General features: G+C 40.5%; 1 pseudogene; it reads right to left on the bottom strand.

The window, feature by feature from the left end:
* LOC138819131 (ER membrane protein complex subunit 2 pseudogene) overlaps positions 1 to 4905 on the bottom strand; it is a 50493-nt pseudogene extending 45588 nt beyond the window's left edge.
* Between the last annotated feature and the right edge of the window lie 13373 nt (positions 4906 to 18278).

Below are 18278 nucleotides of genomic sequence, written 5' to 3'. Positions count from 1 at the left end.
TCCCCCAAGAGAATCATCTGTATTCTTTTACCTCTCCATTAACATGTTCTCAAGTGTGCTTGGTCTATATATGTTCTTCTCTCTAATTAGAAACAAATAATCCAGGCTTACTAACTTCTCTATTGATATCAACTCACTTTTTGCCTATAGCATGGTAGGTGCCCAGTACATGTTTGCTGAATAAAAGTTAAAAGAAAAATCTAAATGGAAGTGTCCATTGTCTTGACTAGAAACTGAGCATTTCAACATTTCCCACTGACAAGAGCAGCAATGGCCAGAATCACTTAATTAATCAGTATAGATTTATTACTATGCATGTATCACATGGAGAAAAAGTAGGCAGAGCCCCAGGTGCAGGGGCTGGCTTGGCAGTTCTCCTACAGCTCCCCTGACAGTCCATCAGCCTTGTCCAGAAAGGGAGGCTCATAAGTTATAAGAATCATGACAGCTACTTCTACTCACTGCTAGGCATGTCACAAGTTGTTACACCATAGCTGTATTGAGAAAAAGCTCCAGACTTTTCAGGACTTATGAAATGTGAATCAATACACACTGTACTTTCTTTGATTTGTTTTCTCAAAGCAAGCACAACGGTTTGGACTGAAAAGGGCACATAATCTGAGCGACTCCCAACAAACTCTAGTATCAAAATTAGTTCAGTCATTGACTGTCTAGAAGTGACACCTGCATGTCCAGCTTGGATTAGGAAAATGAAGTCTAAGTACAGATGATACAGGGAAGAGTTAATGGTCTCAGTCATGGCTAGCCCTTCCTGCTTAGGTTGAAAGTAGAAACAGAGGTATTTAGGATTGCAAGGAAAGCTAAAAGAAAGTATTATAAACATGTAATACTGAAGAACCAAGACTATATCCCATATATCTAATAAAAATCTTTTGGCAATCAAGCTCAGAGCAAGTATAAGGGAGGGTGGCTGGAGCCTGGCACCAGTGGCTTACATCTGTAATTCTAACTACCCAGGAGGCTGAGAAAAGTATCCAATTGCAAAGCTCGCTGGACCAGAAAGTTCCAAAGACTCCATCTACAATTAACAAGCAGAAAGCTAGGCTGGAAGTATGGCTTTAGTGGTACAGTGCCAGCTGGGAACAGCAAACTGAGCAAGGGAGAGTTCAGGCTGGCAGAAAGAGAGAGAGTTGACAGATGACAGAGGGCAACTAGATGGCATACAGGTAGGGAGGGAGGGATGGAGGGAGGAAGGCAGATTAAATAGTAAACCAGGTAGCTCATTTCCTACCTGAGTGTGCCAGGAAATTTTGGAAAACTTTATTTATCTATGCCATGAAGATAGAAGACACAACAGAATAAACATAAATACAGTGCTTCGGAGAAAGCACTAGGTATTAGTGAGTTATTTCTGAAACAAGATATGAAACCTTGTCCTTTCCTTCAGTGATGCCATTTATTTAAACATTTTTCATAATAATGCATACTTGTGACTAAATAAGTTACTTAATTTGGGAGAACTCTTTGCTTTGAAAAAATTTCATGCAGTATTTTCTACATCTCAGAGTAATGCTCTATTTAAAAAAAAACACCAAGTTATAGTTTAGGTTTTAGCATATAGTAAAATTAGTATTTATTCATAACATTCAAAAGCTATTATAAAACTGACACCACCACCAGCTGATTAAAAATTCATAATTCCTGAAATCACATCTTGAAATATGCTCATCATATTTCTTTTAATGCTGATAAGTACTGTAAGGACCAGCATTGTGTCTATGAGAAAGAGATGTAGAGACAGAGACCAAGAGGGAGAGAGGGAGAGAAGGAGAGGAGAGAGAGAGAGGCAGACAGAGAGAGAGAGAGAATAAAAAGAAAAAGAGAGAGACAGACAGTGAACATGAGATAGATGGATATTGATAGGTGATAGCTCAAAGGTAAGATAGACAACTAGGCAACTATCTAAATAGATGATAGTAAGATATAGATTAGATAGATACATACATACACACACACACAGAGGGAGAGTGATGACAGGTAGACAGGCCACAGACTGATTATATATTGATAGACATAGATGAGACAGGCAGACAATAGATAGATGATTGATGGATGGATGGATAACAGAGAGAGAGAAAGAGAGATGACAGATGGATGAATGGGTAGACATGATATAGATGGATGATGGATGGATGAATAGAGATGACAGATGATGGTAGATATAGACAGATGGATTGAGAGATGATGGATGGATGGAGAGATGGCTGGGGATGGATAGATGAAAGATGGATAGATGAGAGAGACAGATTAATGGATAGAGAGATGAGATGGATAGACAGATGAGATGATAGATGGGTAGATAGATGGATGAAATAGACAGATGGACAGATGGATGGACAGAGGAGAAATGCAGGATAAACGGATGGATGGATGAGAGATGATAGAGATAGATGAATAGATAGTTGAGGATAAAGTATGGATGAATGGATGAATAGTTGAGAGATGATTGGATGGACAGATAGAGGAGATATGATAGATTGTGGATGGATGGATAGACAGGTAAGAGATGACAAATAGATATTATTCTGTATATTCCTATTTTTTCTTCTATGTTTACAGTCCTGGTTGTTGATTTTCATATTGGCAAAGTTTTCAAGTTATTTTTGACCTGCAGATTGCTTTTGTGCAACTCATAGCAGGAAATATTTCTTTCTCAAATTTTGTGTGCATTTGGTGTCTAAGCTTCCATACACACAGAAAGTAGCAATCCATCAGAAGTATCTCAGACTATATGGATAGTCAGTGAGGGTTTCCTATGGAAAGATCTGGAATGAAGACAGCCAGAGTATCTTCTGAACTCATCCAATGACTAAAGATGAGTACTAGGGCAGGAAGAGATTAAAAATTAAACAACAAAAACAAATTGGCAAAGAAGAAAAAGAGGCTAGGTGTTAAACATAAGACTTAGATTTAAAACATGATAATTAAAGCAACACCAGATTATTTGCAGTTCCTGAATACCTGGATGGCATCAACCCTCCTGGCTCAGACCAATAATACACCATGTCATTTGCCTTGTTTGCGACTCCGTAAGTGGCAAAATGGCAAGACCCCAAACTTCTTCCAAAATCGTTTAATTAACTTTCCCAGTGTAGACCAAAACACACCATATTGCATTTTATTTTGTCTGGTTTATGCAATTTTTATTGTCAGTTCTGAGCAAGCAAATTGAACATCATCTCCTCTCTTCTTTGAAGCTTCATGGTTAGCAGAGAGCCTGGTAAACATTTGTCTCTCTTTTCTATTTGAATTTGGTAGCCAATTATTGGCCAACTGTCTATTTCAAATACTGATTCAAATAAACTTAAGGGAACATTAAAGCAATGTCTTTCCTTGAAAATTTTTAGCATGACTAGATGACATGGGCTTCTTGTATTCGGATAACAAGAAATCAATATTCAGAAGAATGTTGGAGGCAAGGAGAAATTGCAAAGTACAACTACCAACTTAATTGTAATTTCTTAAAGATACAATAAAAGCAGAAAGAACAGAAAGATTAAATCAAACATATACAACGAGCCCAATGAAAATAACAGGTTACAATTTACAATGTGCTTTATTATTTTTTTTAATTAAGAGAGTTCTGTTCTTTTTGACCCGCGATAATGATCCGTTTATATTCGTTTTTTATCTTAAACATTCCTGAAAATACACCAAGATGTCACCTCTCCAGATCCTGGGACCCGATGGCCTCACAGAGTTGTATAGCAACACGGTATTAATTGCTAATCATCCACCAAAAGATCAGCAGGCCACAGGAAATGGCGACCTAAAAACAGGGGTTATTTGCTCTGCTTCGCTGTAAAGAAATGTTCTTATTATTAAAACAACGTTGTTCACAGTTTTGTCCCCTTGAAGTATCACTTACGCGGTGCACAGACGTCCTGAACCAAACAGACTTTTGTCTGTGAACACGGAACAAAGATAGTCGCAGTCAGTGGAAACTGGATGTGATTCAGTAGTTCACACCGGGGACTCGACGGGTTTCCGTCTAACGGTCTGCAGGGCCGGCCTGGCCCGTGGGGTCCCACCGAGGGCCAAGCACGGCCCGGCAGGCACACCTGGGCTCGTGCCCAGCTGGCCTGGCCAACAGGGACAAGCCGCATGCTCCCCGCAGTCCTCCCCACGCAGCGCCGGCCGGGCACCCCGCGGGCAGCCCAGCATCCTGGGTCTCCCCCCCGCCACCCGGTCCTCCCTCGGCCCAGGCTCTCCCTCATCCCCGGAACTCCCTGAGTCCTCATCCTCCCTCATCCCTGATCCTCCCTGAGTCTCCATCCTCCATCTCTGGTCCTCCCTAAGTCTCCATCCTCCTTCATCCCTGGTCCTCCTTGAGTCTCCATCCTCCCAGAGTCCTGTTCTCCCCCGGTCCTGGTCCTCCCTCATCCCCGGAATTCCCTGAGTGCTCGTCCATCCTCATCCCTGGTCCTCCCTGAGTCTCCGTCCTCCCTCATCCCTGGTCCTCCCTGAGTCCTCATCCTCCCTCATTCCTGGTCCTCCCTGAGTCTCCATCCCGCCCCGCCCACAACGCCACCGGAACCAGAAGGGGACGCTGGAGGAAAGACCGCCCTTCCACGGGCGCCTGCAGCAGGCACACACCTGGGCAGCAAACGGACCTACCTCTGAGGTTATTTCTGCATCCATACCTCCTTTGGACCCAGAGAGGTCCTCAGCCTCTGAGGTCACTTCCGCATCCGCTGCGGCCACGCCCCCTCTCCACCCTCCACTCCTCTCGGCCCTCCACTGTAACCACTCCTCCACCCGCCGTCCACTGAGGCCACACGTCCTCCTCCCCTCCACTGTGGCCACGCCTCCTTCTCACCCTCCAGTGTGGCCACGCCTCTTCCTGCCCTCCACTGTAACCACACCTCCACACGTCCTTCACTGTGACCAATCTCCTCCTGCCCTCCACTGTGACCTCCCCTCCACCGGCCCTCCAGTGTGGCCACGCCTCTTCCTGCCCTCCAATGTGACCAATCTCCTCCTGCCCTCCACTGTGACCTCCTTTCCACCCACCCTCCACTGTGGCCACGCCCCCTCCCCCTGCACTGTGACCACGCCTCCACCTGTTCTTCACTGTGACCAGGCCTCCTCCTGCCCCCACTGAGACCACGCCTCCTCCCGCCCTCCACTGAGACCTCCTCCCTCCTGCCCCCTATATAAGCTTTCTCTCACCCGCATCTCCTGTGGGCTGGCAGGTGTCTTCTGCTCTCCGCAGAGGCCTGTCTTCTCCAGCCCAAGGGTCTGGTGCTGCCCTTTGGGAGCCATAATTGGAGAAGGATGCCTTACCTTTCAGGACCATGGACAGCTGACAGCTCTTGAGCAGACATGATGCAGGGCTTCTCCAAAACACTGCTCTTTGTCTGTGAGACTTCCTGGTAGCGGGGACCGGGTCTTCAGCACTGCTCTTTGTGAGTTTGCCCTGGTGGTGTGGACCCGGGCACCAGCCCAGCTCTTTGTCTGTGAGTCTGTCCTGGTGGCAGGGGCATGGGGTACTCAGGCAGTGACCATACCCATCCTCCCCGGCAGCCCTGATGCCCTCCTCCTGTCTCCCCCACAGCGGCTTGGCTGCCACAGTCCTCCCCGCATTGTCCCCCTTCCCCCTGCAGGCCGTATAGCATGCAATGTACATTATTTAATGTATGTTACATATTTATTATACATTAATATACTGGTTTATATTATATTTATTATTTATATTAAATGGTATACATTCTATATTTTAAATTATAAGTATATACACATAGCCTCACAAATGAGACAAAAGTGCTCTATCATTTATTGACACCTCTATCATTTAAAAATTCTCGCAAATACCATTTTTCTGAACTACAATTATTTTCTGAACTACAATTATTTTTGATAATGAATTTGAAGTAAAATCATTAAAATTGGAGGGTCTATACTATACATTACTATTATACTTCAAAATAAGTTCATTTTTCATAAAATATGTAACATATAACATTTTGAATTTTCCTTTCATTGTAGAAAATCTATTTAAACTTTTAGTTAAATTGGATGAATGCCTAAAATTTTACTTTGGTTTGGAGCTTGCTCACTGTATTTTATAATGGGAGTACCACAAATTTAACCTATCAATAGGTTTCTAAAAATGAAGATCAAAATACATTTTTCTCTATGGCTTGAATAACATGTATTTACTAGATTCTGAAATGCATTAACTTTTTCCTATTTCAATTATGGTTTTGAAGGATGTTAAAAGTTAAATCTCAGATCTCATTTAGAAAATCATAGCAACATTTTACCTAAATGTCAGGAACTTCAACAGTAAATATCATGTCTCTTTTCTGTAATGTCTTTTTTTACTTTTCTAGCATTTCTCTTTATGTTAGGCTACTGCATATCTATTTTTTTAACTAATAAATAGATCTCTACCATCAAAAATAAGCAGATGGTTTTCAAAGGACATTTATGCTAACAACTTTAGTGAATCTTCACTTGTTAAAGAGAATATTTTACTTCCTGTAGTCCCAGAGTACTGCTTCCTATCTCTTCTTCCTGTGTGTGATCTCTCTGCCAGGACCTGTCCAGGACCACTGCATTTATAAGTACAGTGAACACATGGCACCCATTCCAGCACCACACACTGCTGCTCAGGATGAAATGCACACATTACATCACTCTTGCCTTAAACCTTCTGCTCTCCAAATGTATTTCTGCTCAGTCTGGATATGCAAGTGTTTGAGAGAATTGGATAATATAAACAGAATACCGATTACAGAATGTGATGCACAGAATGTATTTATTTCACCAAGCAGTGTAAGCATCATTTGGAAACTTGTTAGAGAGGCAAATTCCAGGTCCACTGGCAAACTATCACAACCTCTGGGCCAACAACTTTCCAAATATATACAGATACATTTGTGTGTGTATAAAATATATGCCTATATATGTATATTAGCATATGCATATGTGCATTCAAATTGAATATATGCATATGTATACATATATATGAAAATTGCATATATGCATATGTATATGTACATGCATATTGTATATAGCATATGTATACATATATACATACAATTTGTATATATGCATGTATATACACATACATGCAATGACATATGCATGTATACACATATATACATATGTAATTTAAAGAACATTGTCATATGCAAAGCCATGTGAACTAGAATCATGTGTGTTTCTCATTCACTTATGAGTCTATGAGGCTGCTTGGATACAGGACTTTGCCTGGAACCTTTAATCTCAACCATACTTACCTGTACAATGAAGCCAATGGTGTCTATATTGAGCTAGATAAAGGTGGGGAAGTGAATGTTTATTTACTGTGAAGTATACTATTTCATGCAGCCCCCGCCCCCAGGAACACACTTCAAGCAAAGCACCCCAATGCCAAGGTGGGAATTGCTTCATCCTTGCCTCAGTTAACTATGCACCCATTTTCCAATATACCTACTGAGTTGCACACGTTTCCTATATACCTACTGAGTCACACACATTTCTGAATGAAAAACTCTTAAGTGAAGAAGGTGTTGATTGTGAGGACACCAGTTACAGCCTGTCATAAACCCCACACACCTTCCGTTCAAACCCGGCCCTGGGGCTGGGTGCACACAGCCCTAATTTAGATATTCAGCACCATACAGAACAAGAAAAACTGAACTCAGGCATATGGCTTGGAAACTTTATGTAACCCAGCAGTTTATGAACATCTTGAGAGCATACTAAAGGGAAACCTTGACACTTCCTTGGTGTGACTTACTGAGACATTATTGAGCAATTCCCCGCTGAGTGTTTCCATTGCTTCTCAAGTCTGTCAGGTGTTGATAGACAATGGTTTCATTTGCATTTGTTCTCTGTGGGTGGTGTCTGGCAAAGCTTCTAGTCAGGAGAGACCAGTCCTGTGTTTACTGATGGAGAAAGAAATTGGCATGAATATTTTGAATGACAATTTTAAAATATGTATCAAAGATCTCAAAAATAAACTTCCTATATTGGGTTCAACAATTCTTTTCAACCAATTTATTCTGTGTAAAAAAATAAGAGAAGAGTGAGGAAGCAGTTATAAAAATAACTTTCAGAGAATTATTTTTATCATTGAACAGCTAGTGTATTTGATTCTGTTCAAAAGTAAATATAATAACAATAAATTTTCTAAATAGATTCTTAATTCTTCATTACACCTTGTTTTTAAATAGCAGCACACTGGTTTTTCTTTATGATGTGTATTCATTTAACTAATGTTTAATTATATATGTCCAGAAAGAAAATAGGAGAGGAATAAAATTGGTATATATATATACATATATATATATATATGTATATATATATACAAACAAAATATATTTCTTCAAAGATGAAAGAAATATTACAATATGATGAAGTGTTTATAATTGTGATCAATTTTTTAAGGCTAGAAACATGGGGTTGCTTTAAAACTAATAAATAAGTAACAAGAAAATTTGCTACACTATGTATTCAAATATGGAAAGACTACATGTAAGGTAGTAATTTATATTTTTATTTTATGAACTTTATTGATATATAATGTACATATGATATAATCCCCCCACTCAAAGAAGGCAAGTGATCTAAAGAAAAAGGTAGTATTTTAATTGGCAAAATGAAATTATTTAATACAATTTCCTAACACAAATTTAATATGGAAGAGCTCATCCTAAGGAAGAGAAGAAATCTAAAATATGGCAAAAACACTTGTTTAAACAAATCAGTATGTAGGTCAGATAAATGTGACATAGAATGCATGTCCTTGTGAATAAAAAGTTAAATGAAATGACCATAAAGGTAAGTCATATTGTAAGTTTAATGTCACCCTGGCATGTTATGAGATGATCAACTTTTAGAAACAGATAGCGGTAAACTCCAGCTCAAATGACTGGCTAGCTTCCATTCGTCTGGGTGACACTCATAGGGTCATGCCTTTACCAACTTTCAGGAAAGACAGAAAAAGGAAAGTCACACACTATTGGTGAGAATGTGAGATACTAATCTGACATACTGAGCCATAAAAATAAACATCCAGTTAAAACTGGGGGAGACAAAACAAACAAGACGTGTTCTACACGCATACCCAATGGACATCGGATGTGTGCCATCCTCATGCCCACATATTTTACAATGCAGGTAAAAAGACAAATGTCCAGCAGGAAAGCACTTGCTACAAGGCTCACACAGGAGTTAGACCGTCTCCGTGGCTAGATCTATCTAACCGTTGAGAACTTTCCAGAGCAGAGTGCAACTCACCCGGGGGGGGGGGGGGGAAGGCTAAGGGGTAAACGTTCACAAGCAGTCAGTGAGGGGTTACAGGGCTCCCCTGGAGCTCCTCCCCTACTCCCAACACCCATAGAGACAAATTTCAGCTCCCTCAAATCTAAAGCACGAAGAGCTGTCTGTCGCCAGGAAGTCCTGGTGGGCTAATAGAGTTCATATTTCATGAGCTCTATACAGTAAAAAATACACAAGCACCATGCAACAACGTGGTGCATTCATTGTCTGTGTGCTCCAGCGATAACACAGGAACTCACACCGTCACCAAACCTGGGGGACATGGAGAGCACACACTGAGGTAAAACAAGTCCCAGATAAAGGAAGAAGTCCTCTGAAAAATTAACAATAACTGCTGTCAACTCAGTTCAAACAATGGAAACTGGAATTTGGATTCCTAAAGAGGAATACATTTGTTTTCTGTTATGACAATAGTACACATACATTTGTCAGGACCAGGGAACTTTTCAGAAGAGTTTGGATGATGCACAAACCCTGTTTGTTTGACACACAAACAAGGGAAATGAAAGGGGCATTGATCAAGATATATTGTATTCATAAACTACTTCGTTAAATGGCAGCTCCTTTGTACAACTACTTAAAGACAATAATTAGACACTTTCTAAAAATTAAGGTAAGTGGATAAACTGGAGTATGTAAATCCATTATTCATTTAAGATGGCAGACAATTTGAGTTACAAATGAATGGTTTTATAGGACTGATTTATATTTTAAATATTCACAAGAGATAAAAAAACTAAAATTGGATATACTTGAAAGGAGATAAGTGTTCCTAATGTAAAAAAAGACAATGAAGATGATGTTTATAAACAAGTCCAACTATAACTCATTACCTTCAAACTTCCCCTCCCCCCAATCAAAACCCATCTCTAATTCTTAACACAGAAGTACAACTGACTAATGGAGAAAATAGAGAATCTGAGACATGAATTCACTCCATGCCGTCCCAGTGATTCTTGGTTTATCTTTGCCTTCGGTTTTATATAAAGAGCTCTCCGTAAGCTCAAATCACCTTCTTGACCAGCTTGACATCGGCTTCTTCAGCAATCAGGGTTTTTATTATGTTCAGACTCCCAACATCTGGGAACATGAACAACTCCCCCTTAGTGTTCCATACTTTCCTACTGAACTGAACTTATTTGCATTCAAAAAATACAAAAATATCCCAGAAAAAAAGAAAACACATGCAAAATAAGAGATTGACTTTTGAAAAGAATGCATCTACTACAACTTAGGAGAGAATAAAGATGTTAAAATTGCCAGAAAATTCAAGGAAATTATCATTGAGAACCTATTGAAGTTACGATCTTGCAATCTTGGAAGAGAAGAAACCCAAGGTGAAATAATAAATACATTAACTTATAGTATTGGTGTACAAAATCAAAGAAAAGCTTATTTCCCTGTAGCTGTATTAGAGAAATTATATCGCAGCTGTCAACGTAGGTCAATCTTTTCATCTAAAAGATCCCAATTTGGACATATGGTAGACATACAGACACATAGTAAGAATCCCTGTACCATAAGCTTTGACCTTCCTTGTGGGGCAGGAATTCAAATTTCTCCGCAGGTTCTGCCCAGATACTGTGGGCCTTCCCACACCCATATTTTGAAGGACAGCCAGAGTAGAGTGGCTTCAGTGTCAAATGGATGCCCGGAGCAGCATCGTCCACGCTTAGACCACCTGAGTGGGTTCAGTGGCTTGGTCCACACTAGCCCGGAAGTGCTGTTCTCTGTGGCCTTGTCCTGAATAGGGTTATGCCATCCTTGGGCAGGGAGGTAAATGCTCTGCCCTCATTCTTGGAATCTCATACGTGAGGACTAGTGATAGCACCGTTTCTAATATATCACCATACACTCTTTCATAATCAGAGTAATCAAAAAGCAAACAGTCACAGGATTTCCATGATGTGGTTTGACAAGCATTGGTGTAAAGAATCTTGTCACCATTTGAATGATTATTGTTTTCAGTTTTTGAGCAAAAGACAAAAGCATCTGTGATTCGAGTAAATGATTTACTTTGTGTGTTGGTACTAGGGCTTGGATTCAGAAAACGGAAGCAGTCCCTGAGCTTTTTTGCTCTAGGCTGGAGCTCTACCTCTTGAGCCCCATCCACCTCCCGCTCTTTCAGTGATTATTGTAGGTAAGAGTCCCAGGGACTTTTACACCCAGTCTGGATTCCAATGGAGATCCTCAGATTCTAGACTCCTGAACAGCCAGGATCCCAAGCAGAAGCCACCAGCACCCAGATTACTACAGTGATTTTTGCTGTCAACATTTTGAGTATAACAATTACTGAGGTGATAGTAGTTACACCTAAAGCTCCCATGTTGCTAAGTCTTTGCAGAGACTTCTTAAATGTGCTTTGACGGATTATAGAAGCTTGGTTTAGGAATTCTCTTAAATATGTAATTATGTGTCCTTTTGGGTGAAATGTTTACCTGACCTATCCTAACTATCTGGATAACAATTATTTAAAGTGAATTTCAACACAGTGCCAGCTCAGCTATATTCCCTTTGTGTAGTATGCCCACACAGCTATAGAATTGTTCTACAGGCTATGTGCTGAAATCAATCCACATCGATACTGTAATTTTTAAAAAATATTTTTAAATTATTGATCAGAACATTGATGTATTCATGAACATTTTAAAAGATTGTCTCTTTCCTCCTAACAATCATAATCATTAAAGCTTCATTAGTTCCTAGGTACATATTTGCTTCTGATTTGGTTCGTGCACATGAGAACTTGTCATTTGTAACTATCCTAAAATTCTGTCTTAGAATAAATTTCTGAGTATAAAACATTTTACAAAATACTAACTTTTTCCAAGAGTGCTTTTTATAATGTAAAATGTGTTCGGTCTCTCTAGATAGGTACAGTTAGATGAGAGATGATCGATAGATAAATCGATGTTAGGTAGATAATGGATGTTAGATGATAAATGATAATGAAGATAGGCAGATAATGTTCTGTAATAGATGTTGGGTAGATGATAGAAGATAATGGATAGATAGGTAGATGATAAGTAGACAGGTAGATGGGTAGAGATTTGAAGGCAAGCATTTTCGTATGGTATTATTTTTCTCAACAACTCTTCACTACTCTTTCTGATACTTTTCATAACTTTTCAAGACCAAATTTGATTCCATAAAATATTTTCATTTAAATTGTTTAAAAATAAAGTATGTTAACTTTTAACTGTTAACTGTTAACTTCCACAACACCACACTAGAGATCAAGATCTGGATTGGTTGGACGCATCATTCATTCCTAGAAGTCACCGGGTCGCAGGGCTGTGATAGAATGATGTTGATTTATCTATTTCTCTTTTTCCTTTTGCTTAATCTCCATTTAACACTTTAATGCACATGCTTCCTGATTTTCTTTTGCTTTCCTCAACTAAAATTCAGGATTTAAAAACAGTATTTTCCAATATGTGAGCTATGGCCCTATGACTGACTGAAAAAAAAATTAGTTACTTTAGTTCTACATTTATAATATGTGAATATTAACCTCAGTCATAGAACTACTGAGAATACCAGGTGAAAAATGTGTTTAAAGCCCTTACTGTAGTATCTTAACGCAGAGTTGGCAGTGTATGCATTATTTATCTTGTGATTTTGGAGTTATTTCCTTCTAGTGGCAAAAATCCTGAAACTGGATTATGAAAGGCAGGACTCACTATGAGACATAATCTAACTACAAAGAGATTTTCAAAGGATTATTTCTTCATTGTGAATTCTTCACGACCACCACCACCACCACCATCATTGGCCTGGAATGTGCCTCTTCTAAAGGGCTGAGCAGCCCCCTCTGCCAGCTGCAAAGACACTGTCCCAACAGTGAAGCCAATACCTAGTTCACTGTGCCAAGAGAAACTTCATGAGGTTGAAATCACCATGCTTGCCTGGAGTAGACACTGCCCCCTGCCTTAGGTAGGGGGCGGTGCAGCTTGCTGTAAATTCATACTGCGGGAATAAACTTCACGGAAAACCAGTGTGTATGGGAACGATCACCATATTTGCATGAAATCAGAAGAGATGATCTGTCTAATTAATTATAGGCCAGGAAATGCATTAGTTTATAAGATTTCAACATAGAATATCCTCTGACTGAGATGACTTTCAGGAGTTATGCATGACTCTGGTGATTGTCTTGTCAATGGATTGAAAATTATTTTTAGTCCTTGATATTGATTTCCTCTCTACTATACATAACTGTAGGTGGAAGTCACAAAGACATGTCTTCAATGATCCCTTTATCATCTAAGACTACCTGATGCCTCCAATAGCATGCTTTCTGCAGACGTATGATGTTTGTGCTCCAGTCTTGTTCTGTCATCTTTACCCGAATCAGCAGAGCTTTGATTTGAGTTTTTCCATCTTGTGATGGGAGGGCCATGGCTATAAAATACCTAGTTTTCCTTTCCTAAAATAGTTGTGCTGTATTATTGAGTACTATTGCTAATGCTCCCATGTAAAATACTTGAAGGCTTTACAAAAACAAACTAGAAAAGGAAGCGATGCAGTGGAGGGTAAGTGGGGAGGGGAGAAGAGGAGGACAGGGGAGGACAGGGGAGGGAATGGGAGAACAGAGGAGGGGGGAAAGAAGAGGGGAGTGAAGGGGAAGGGAAGGAAGCAGATTTTGCAAAGAAAATAAAAAATGCATGGCTGCATGAACACTTGTTCATGATAAAATGTCTGTAGAATTAATCTCTACCATGTACAAGGGTTTGAAATGGTATGACCTCAGGTGGTTGTGGCTTGTGATTAAATTTACACAATATTCAAGTTTTTCACTCTAGTTTCTACTGGTTATGGGTTTGGTTATGGGAAATCTTCATATGGAATACAGAATTCCCAAAGAACACTTTAGGCTACACTCTAACATTCCAAGTTTTATTTGAAATGTCAATAATATAAATCCTGTTTGGGGTAGCAGAAAAGTGTACCCTGCAAATTTCCAAAACGAAGTCTTCTGCAGTGTCTCCGTGCAACACTCTCCCCCCCACACACACATTCCCCCTCCCCAGGCCTCGGCATGAGTTTTATGTGAGTTTAGCGGCACAGCTGACCACCCAGGCCCTTAGAGTCAATTATTTTTAAATTTTCAATCTGGGTTCAGACCTGGGCATGGGAGCCATGGGAGTTTTGGCTGAGTGTATGGCGACTTGTTACTGGTGCTGAGATTTCTCAGACCACTTTGATAGAGCTTGATCTATTGCTGCGTTTGGTTTTATAGATCACGAAGGAGGTTTTCTCCACCACACGTACAGCTTCAGAATGCTTGGAGAATTGCTTGATAGAGTCCTTCGCGGAGTATCTGCTTCTAAGATTCCACGTGCTAGTCCTGTTATAGAAAACTGATGCGCAGAGATGTAAATGAAGTACTAGTCACAAAAAAGTGTTAAGAATGGAGATTTTACTATTAAACTATCAGCCAAATGGTAAATATAGGTATATATCTATATAGGTGTATGTTTTCACATACATATACAAATAGATAAAAATAATGTGTGTCTGTGTTTGTACATATACATGTATAGGTAAATACACACAAATATGTATTTATGTACATCGTCTTATAGACTTCTATATTATTTATGAACACATTTGTATATATACTTATGTGCTTTCTTAGATACACACATTACTTCTGATGGCCTATCTTTCTGATAATTTGCACTGATATTTTGGAAACTTTAACACAAAGCTGAACTTAGTCCTCTATGTTTATCATATATTAATTTTTCACCACTGTTGAGATTTCACTTTCTCTGGTGGTTATTGACCTTTTGTTCGATTTTGATTTCAAGAGTTAAGTAGGTTTCCTTGTATCTGATTAGGAAATGGGAACCTAGGCTTTTATAAGGCCAGCTTGTTAACATTAAAGCTAAACAAATTTCCCAACTTTCTTTAGGCATCCTTATGTCTTGAGCAGAAGTGCTGAACAACACATTTTCTGGGTCATTATAAATTGTTCATTTCCTACACCCTCCACAGCATGGATTCCTCTCTCTTCTGAGGCAAAGCTATTCCTCTTACTGCTCGCTCCCTACAGAGGAAGGGTTCTTTCACTTCTGTGTGAGTCTGTGGGGTTCTGTGCACACCACAGGCTTCTCAAGACACCAGGCGCCCCCGATGATGTCACCCTGAGCTCTGGCCTACATGTTGGACACATTACAATACAACATGCTGGTTTTACAGGTCTAAAGTCAGGTATGCTAAGAAGCACTTCATGTGGTAATGAAACGGGTGTGGCTATCCTGCTAGAGTAGCATAGGATGGTGATGACATGACGTTCTCCTCGGTAGAGAGCTTCTGGAGTGGCTTCCCTGCAGGAACGTTCATTTGCTGTCAGACTCAGCCTTTCCATGCCCGTACACCTCCTTTCCTTTTCTGGGAATGGTTACTGTTCCCCCACATCATTGCTGTGATCAATCTTCCCCAGTGACAGAGCTAAGAACAGGACCAAGGGGGGGTCTTCACTCCAGAATGATGAATTCCACCTTCTGTGAAAGACAGCACCAAGACTTTTCTTCCCCCTAAAGTCAGACATATTTTAAATTACAGCTCCCTGTATTGATGAATACCTTGTGAAATTTGGATGATTACATCCATTTAGTGCTTCACATATTAATGAATTAATACCAATACATTAAATGGCATGAGTTGGGGCTCCATAAATCTCAGGTAAAGCTACTCATGACTCTGAGGACAGTTCATCATCAGTTTTATCCCAATTGTCTGACAGTCATGAGTGATTTCCAGGCCATAGTAACTGAAATGACTCTAATCCACTTTAGAATTAATGAGTTCTATTCTATTCTATTGATACAAAAGATTTACACTCCATGCAGAACTAATGTAAGATAGAAAGATTTTATGAACATAGACATAAGTAGTAGGAAAATCAAGGCACACAGTATACGATGAGAGATGAGACAGGTCTCAGAAAGAGTCCTCATTGCATCATAAATTCTCCAAAAAATGCTAAAAAGTGTATTCTCCCTCCCTCTCTCTTTCCTATTTTTGCGGCCAGTATTTGAGCTTGAACTCAGGGCCTGGGCACCGCCCTTTAACTGTTTTGCTCAAGGCTGGTGCTCTACCACTTGAGCCATAGCTTCACTTCCAGCTTTTTGGTGGTTAATTGGAGAAAAGCATCTCATGTACTTTTCTGTCTGGACTGGTTTTGCATCACACTCAGCTTCCTGAGTAGCTGGGATTACAGGTGTGCGCAGCTGCTCTTGGCTCTAGAAAGTATCTTTTTATTAGCTTAGGTAAGCCAGGGGTTGGCTTCCATTTGTCCCTGTGTTCTACTAAGCGGCAAGCCATGGGCATTCTGACAGCTCAGAAGGGCAACCTCTTAATAAATCTATGAAAGAGCTTCACCTGGAAAAACTAGCCATCTGCATCAGCTGCTGCATGGTTTGTGACCCGGGGGCCATAATGGAGGCTCTCCAGACTCATTTGCTCTCAGGGGCTCTTATTTTACAATCAGACTAAAAGGGATGAGCTAACAAATTATGGTTACATCTCAGAGGGAATTTCAAGAAATGCTGTTAATAATACAGAATTTTCCCAGCATCAGTCAAGTGTGGGAAACGCCAGTCCTTCTTGCTCTTGCCCAATGAAGCTCTGATTACCAGAACTCCATGTCAGGACATTCTGGTCACATTTTATGGCCACAAAGATTGACATGAGTAATGTGGGGGGTGGGGGAAAGGTTGGAAAGTATCTCTTGAGCCAGGTGCCGGTGGCTCATGCCTGTAATCCTAGATACTCAGGAGGCTGAAATCCCAGGATGAAGTTCAAAACCAGCCCAGGCAGGAAGTCAGTGAGACTCTCATCTCCAATTAACTCCCAGAAAACTGGAAGTGGAGTTGTTGCTTCAAGTGGTAGAGTGTGAGCCTTGAGCAAAAGAAGCTTGGGAACGGAGTCCAGGCCCTGAGTTCAAGTCCCAGTATTCACACACACACACACACACACACACACACACACACACACACACACACACACACACACACATGTTAGAGTCCATGAATAGGTTCATAAAAGCCATTACTATGTTTTAATTCAATATTACTTTACCCCACAGAGCTATGCCACAAATATTCAGCAAAAAGTAGATTGATGTCCATTGCACTACTGGTAGCATTGAATCTGAATATAGACTCTAGGCCATCACAAGAGGAAATATGGAAAACCTGTTGAATACATTTTACAGGCGATCAAGAGCACTTGGTGTAAGCTCCTGACCAGGGAGGACAGCCTTGAGCCTGAGAAACCAGAGACCCTGAGCAGCAAGGCCATCAGTTCACAAACGCCAGCGCCAGAAGGAAGCCAGGCGCCTCGTCTGCTCACGCCCCATCTGCAGTCTTCCCTGCAAACACTTCCAGCTACTCAGGAGGCAAAGATTGGGAGGATTGCAGTTCAGGGTCAGCCTAGGCAGGGAGTGGGAACTCATCTCAGCCAACAGGCCTGATGTTACAAGTCTCTCAACCTTACGTGAGTAAGGCATTGGAAGGAGGATCGCAGTCTGAGGCTGACCCCACGTACAATGGAGATGAGATGTTTATGACAAATAACTGAACCAAAGGGCTAAGGACCCAGGTCAAGGGAACAGCCACTGCCTACCAGGCTTGAGACCCTGAGCTCAAACCCAAGAACTGTCAACAAGTAATCAGAGCAAAGAGAGTGTGTTTTGTATTACAGTCTCTCTCTCTAAGCTTCCAGCCTTTATTTCCTCAAAGTCCTTCTGCCTGCTCCAGCTACAGACGTTTTAGTGACTTTCCTCTCCTGGTCGCAGCGTCTCACTGCCTGACAGAGTACTTGCTTACACAACGTGCACTGATTTCATTAACTAAGAAATGACAAAGAAAAGAGCCTTCAATAGAGAGATGATCAACAAGTATTTGTTAGTGTATTTTTTTACATTAGCATAAAGTAAAACAAGATTTATC

The sequence above is a fragment of the Dipodomys merriami genome, unplaced genomic scaffold (genome assembly GCF_024711535.1).
Source record: "Dipodomys merriami isolate MVZ:Mamm:240054 unplaced genomic scaffold, mDipMer1.0.p SCAF_8, whole genome shotgun sequence".
In the NCBI taxonomy this organism is placed as follows: Eukaryota; Metazoa; Chordata; class Mammalia; order Rodentia; family Heteromyidae; genus Dipodomys; species Dipodomys merriami.
Note: the sequence above shows the minus strand (reverse complement) of the source record. Positions and strands in the feature narration are given on the sequence as shown.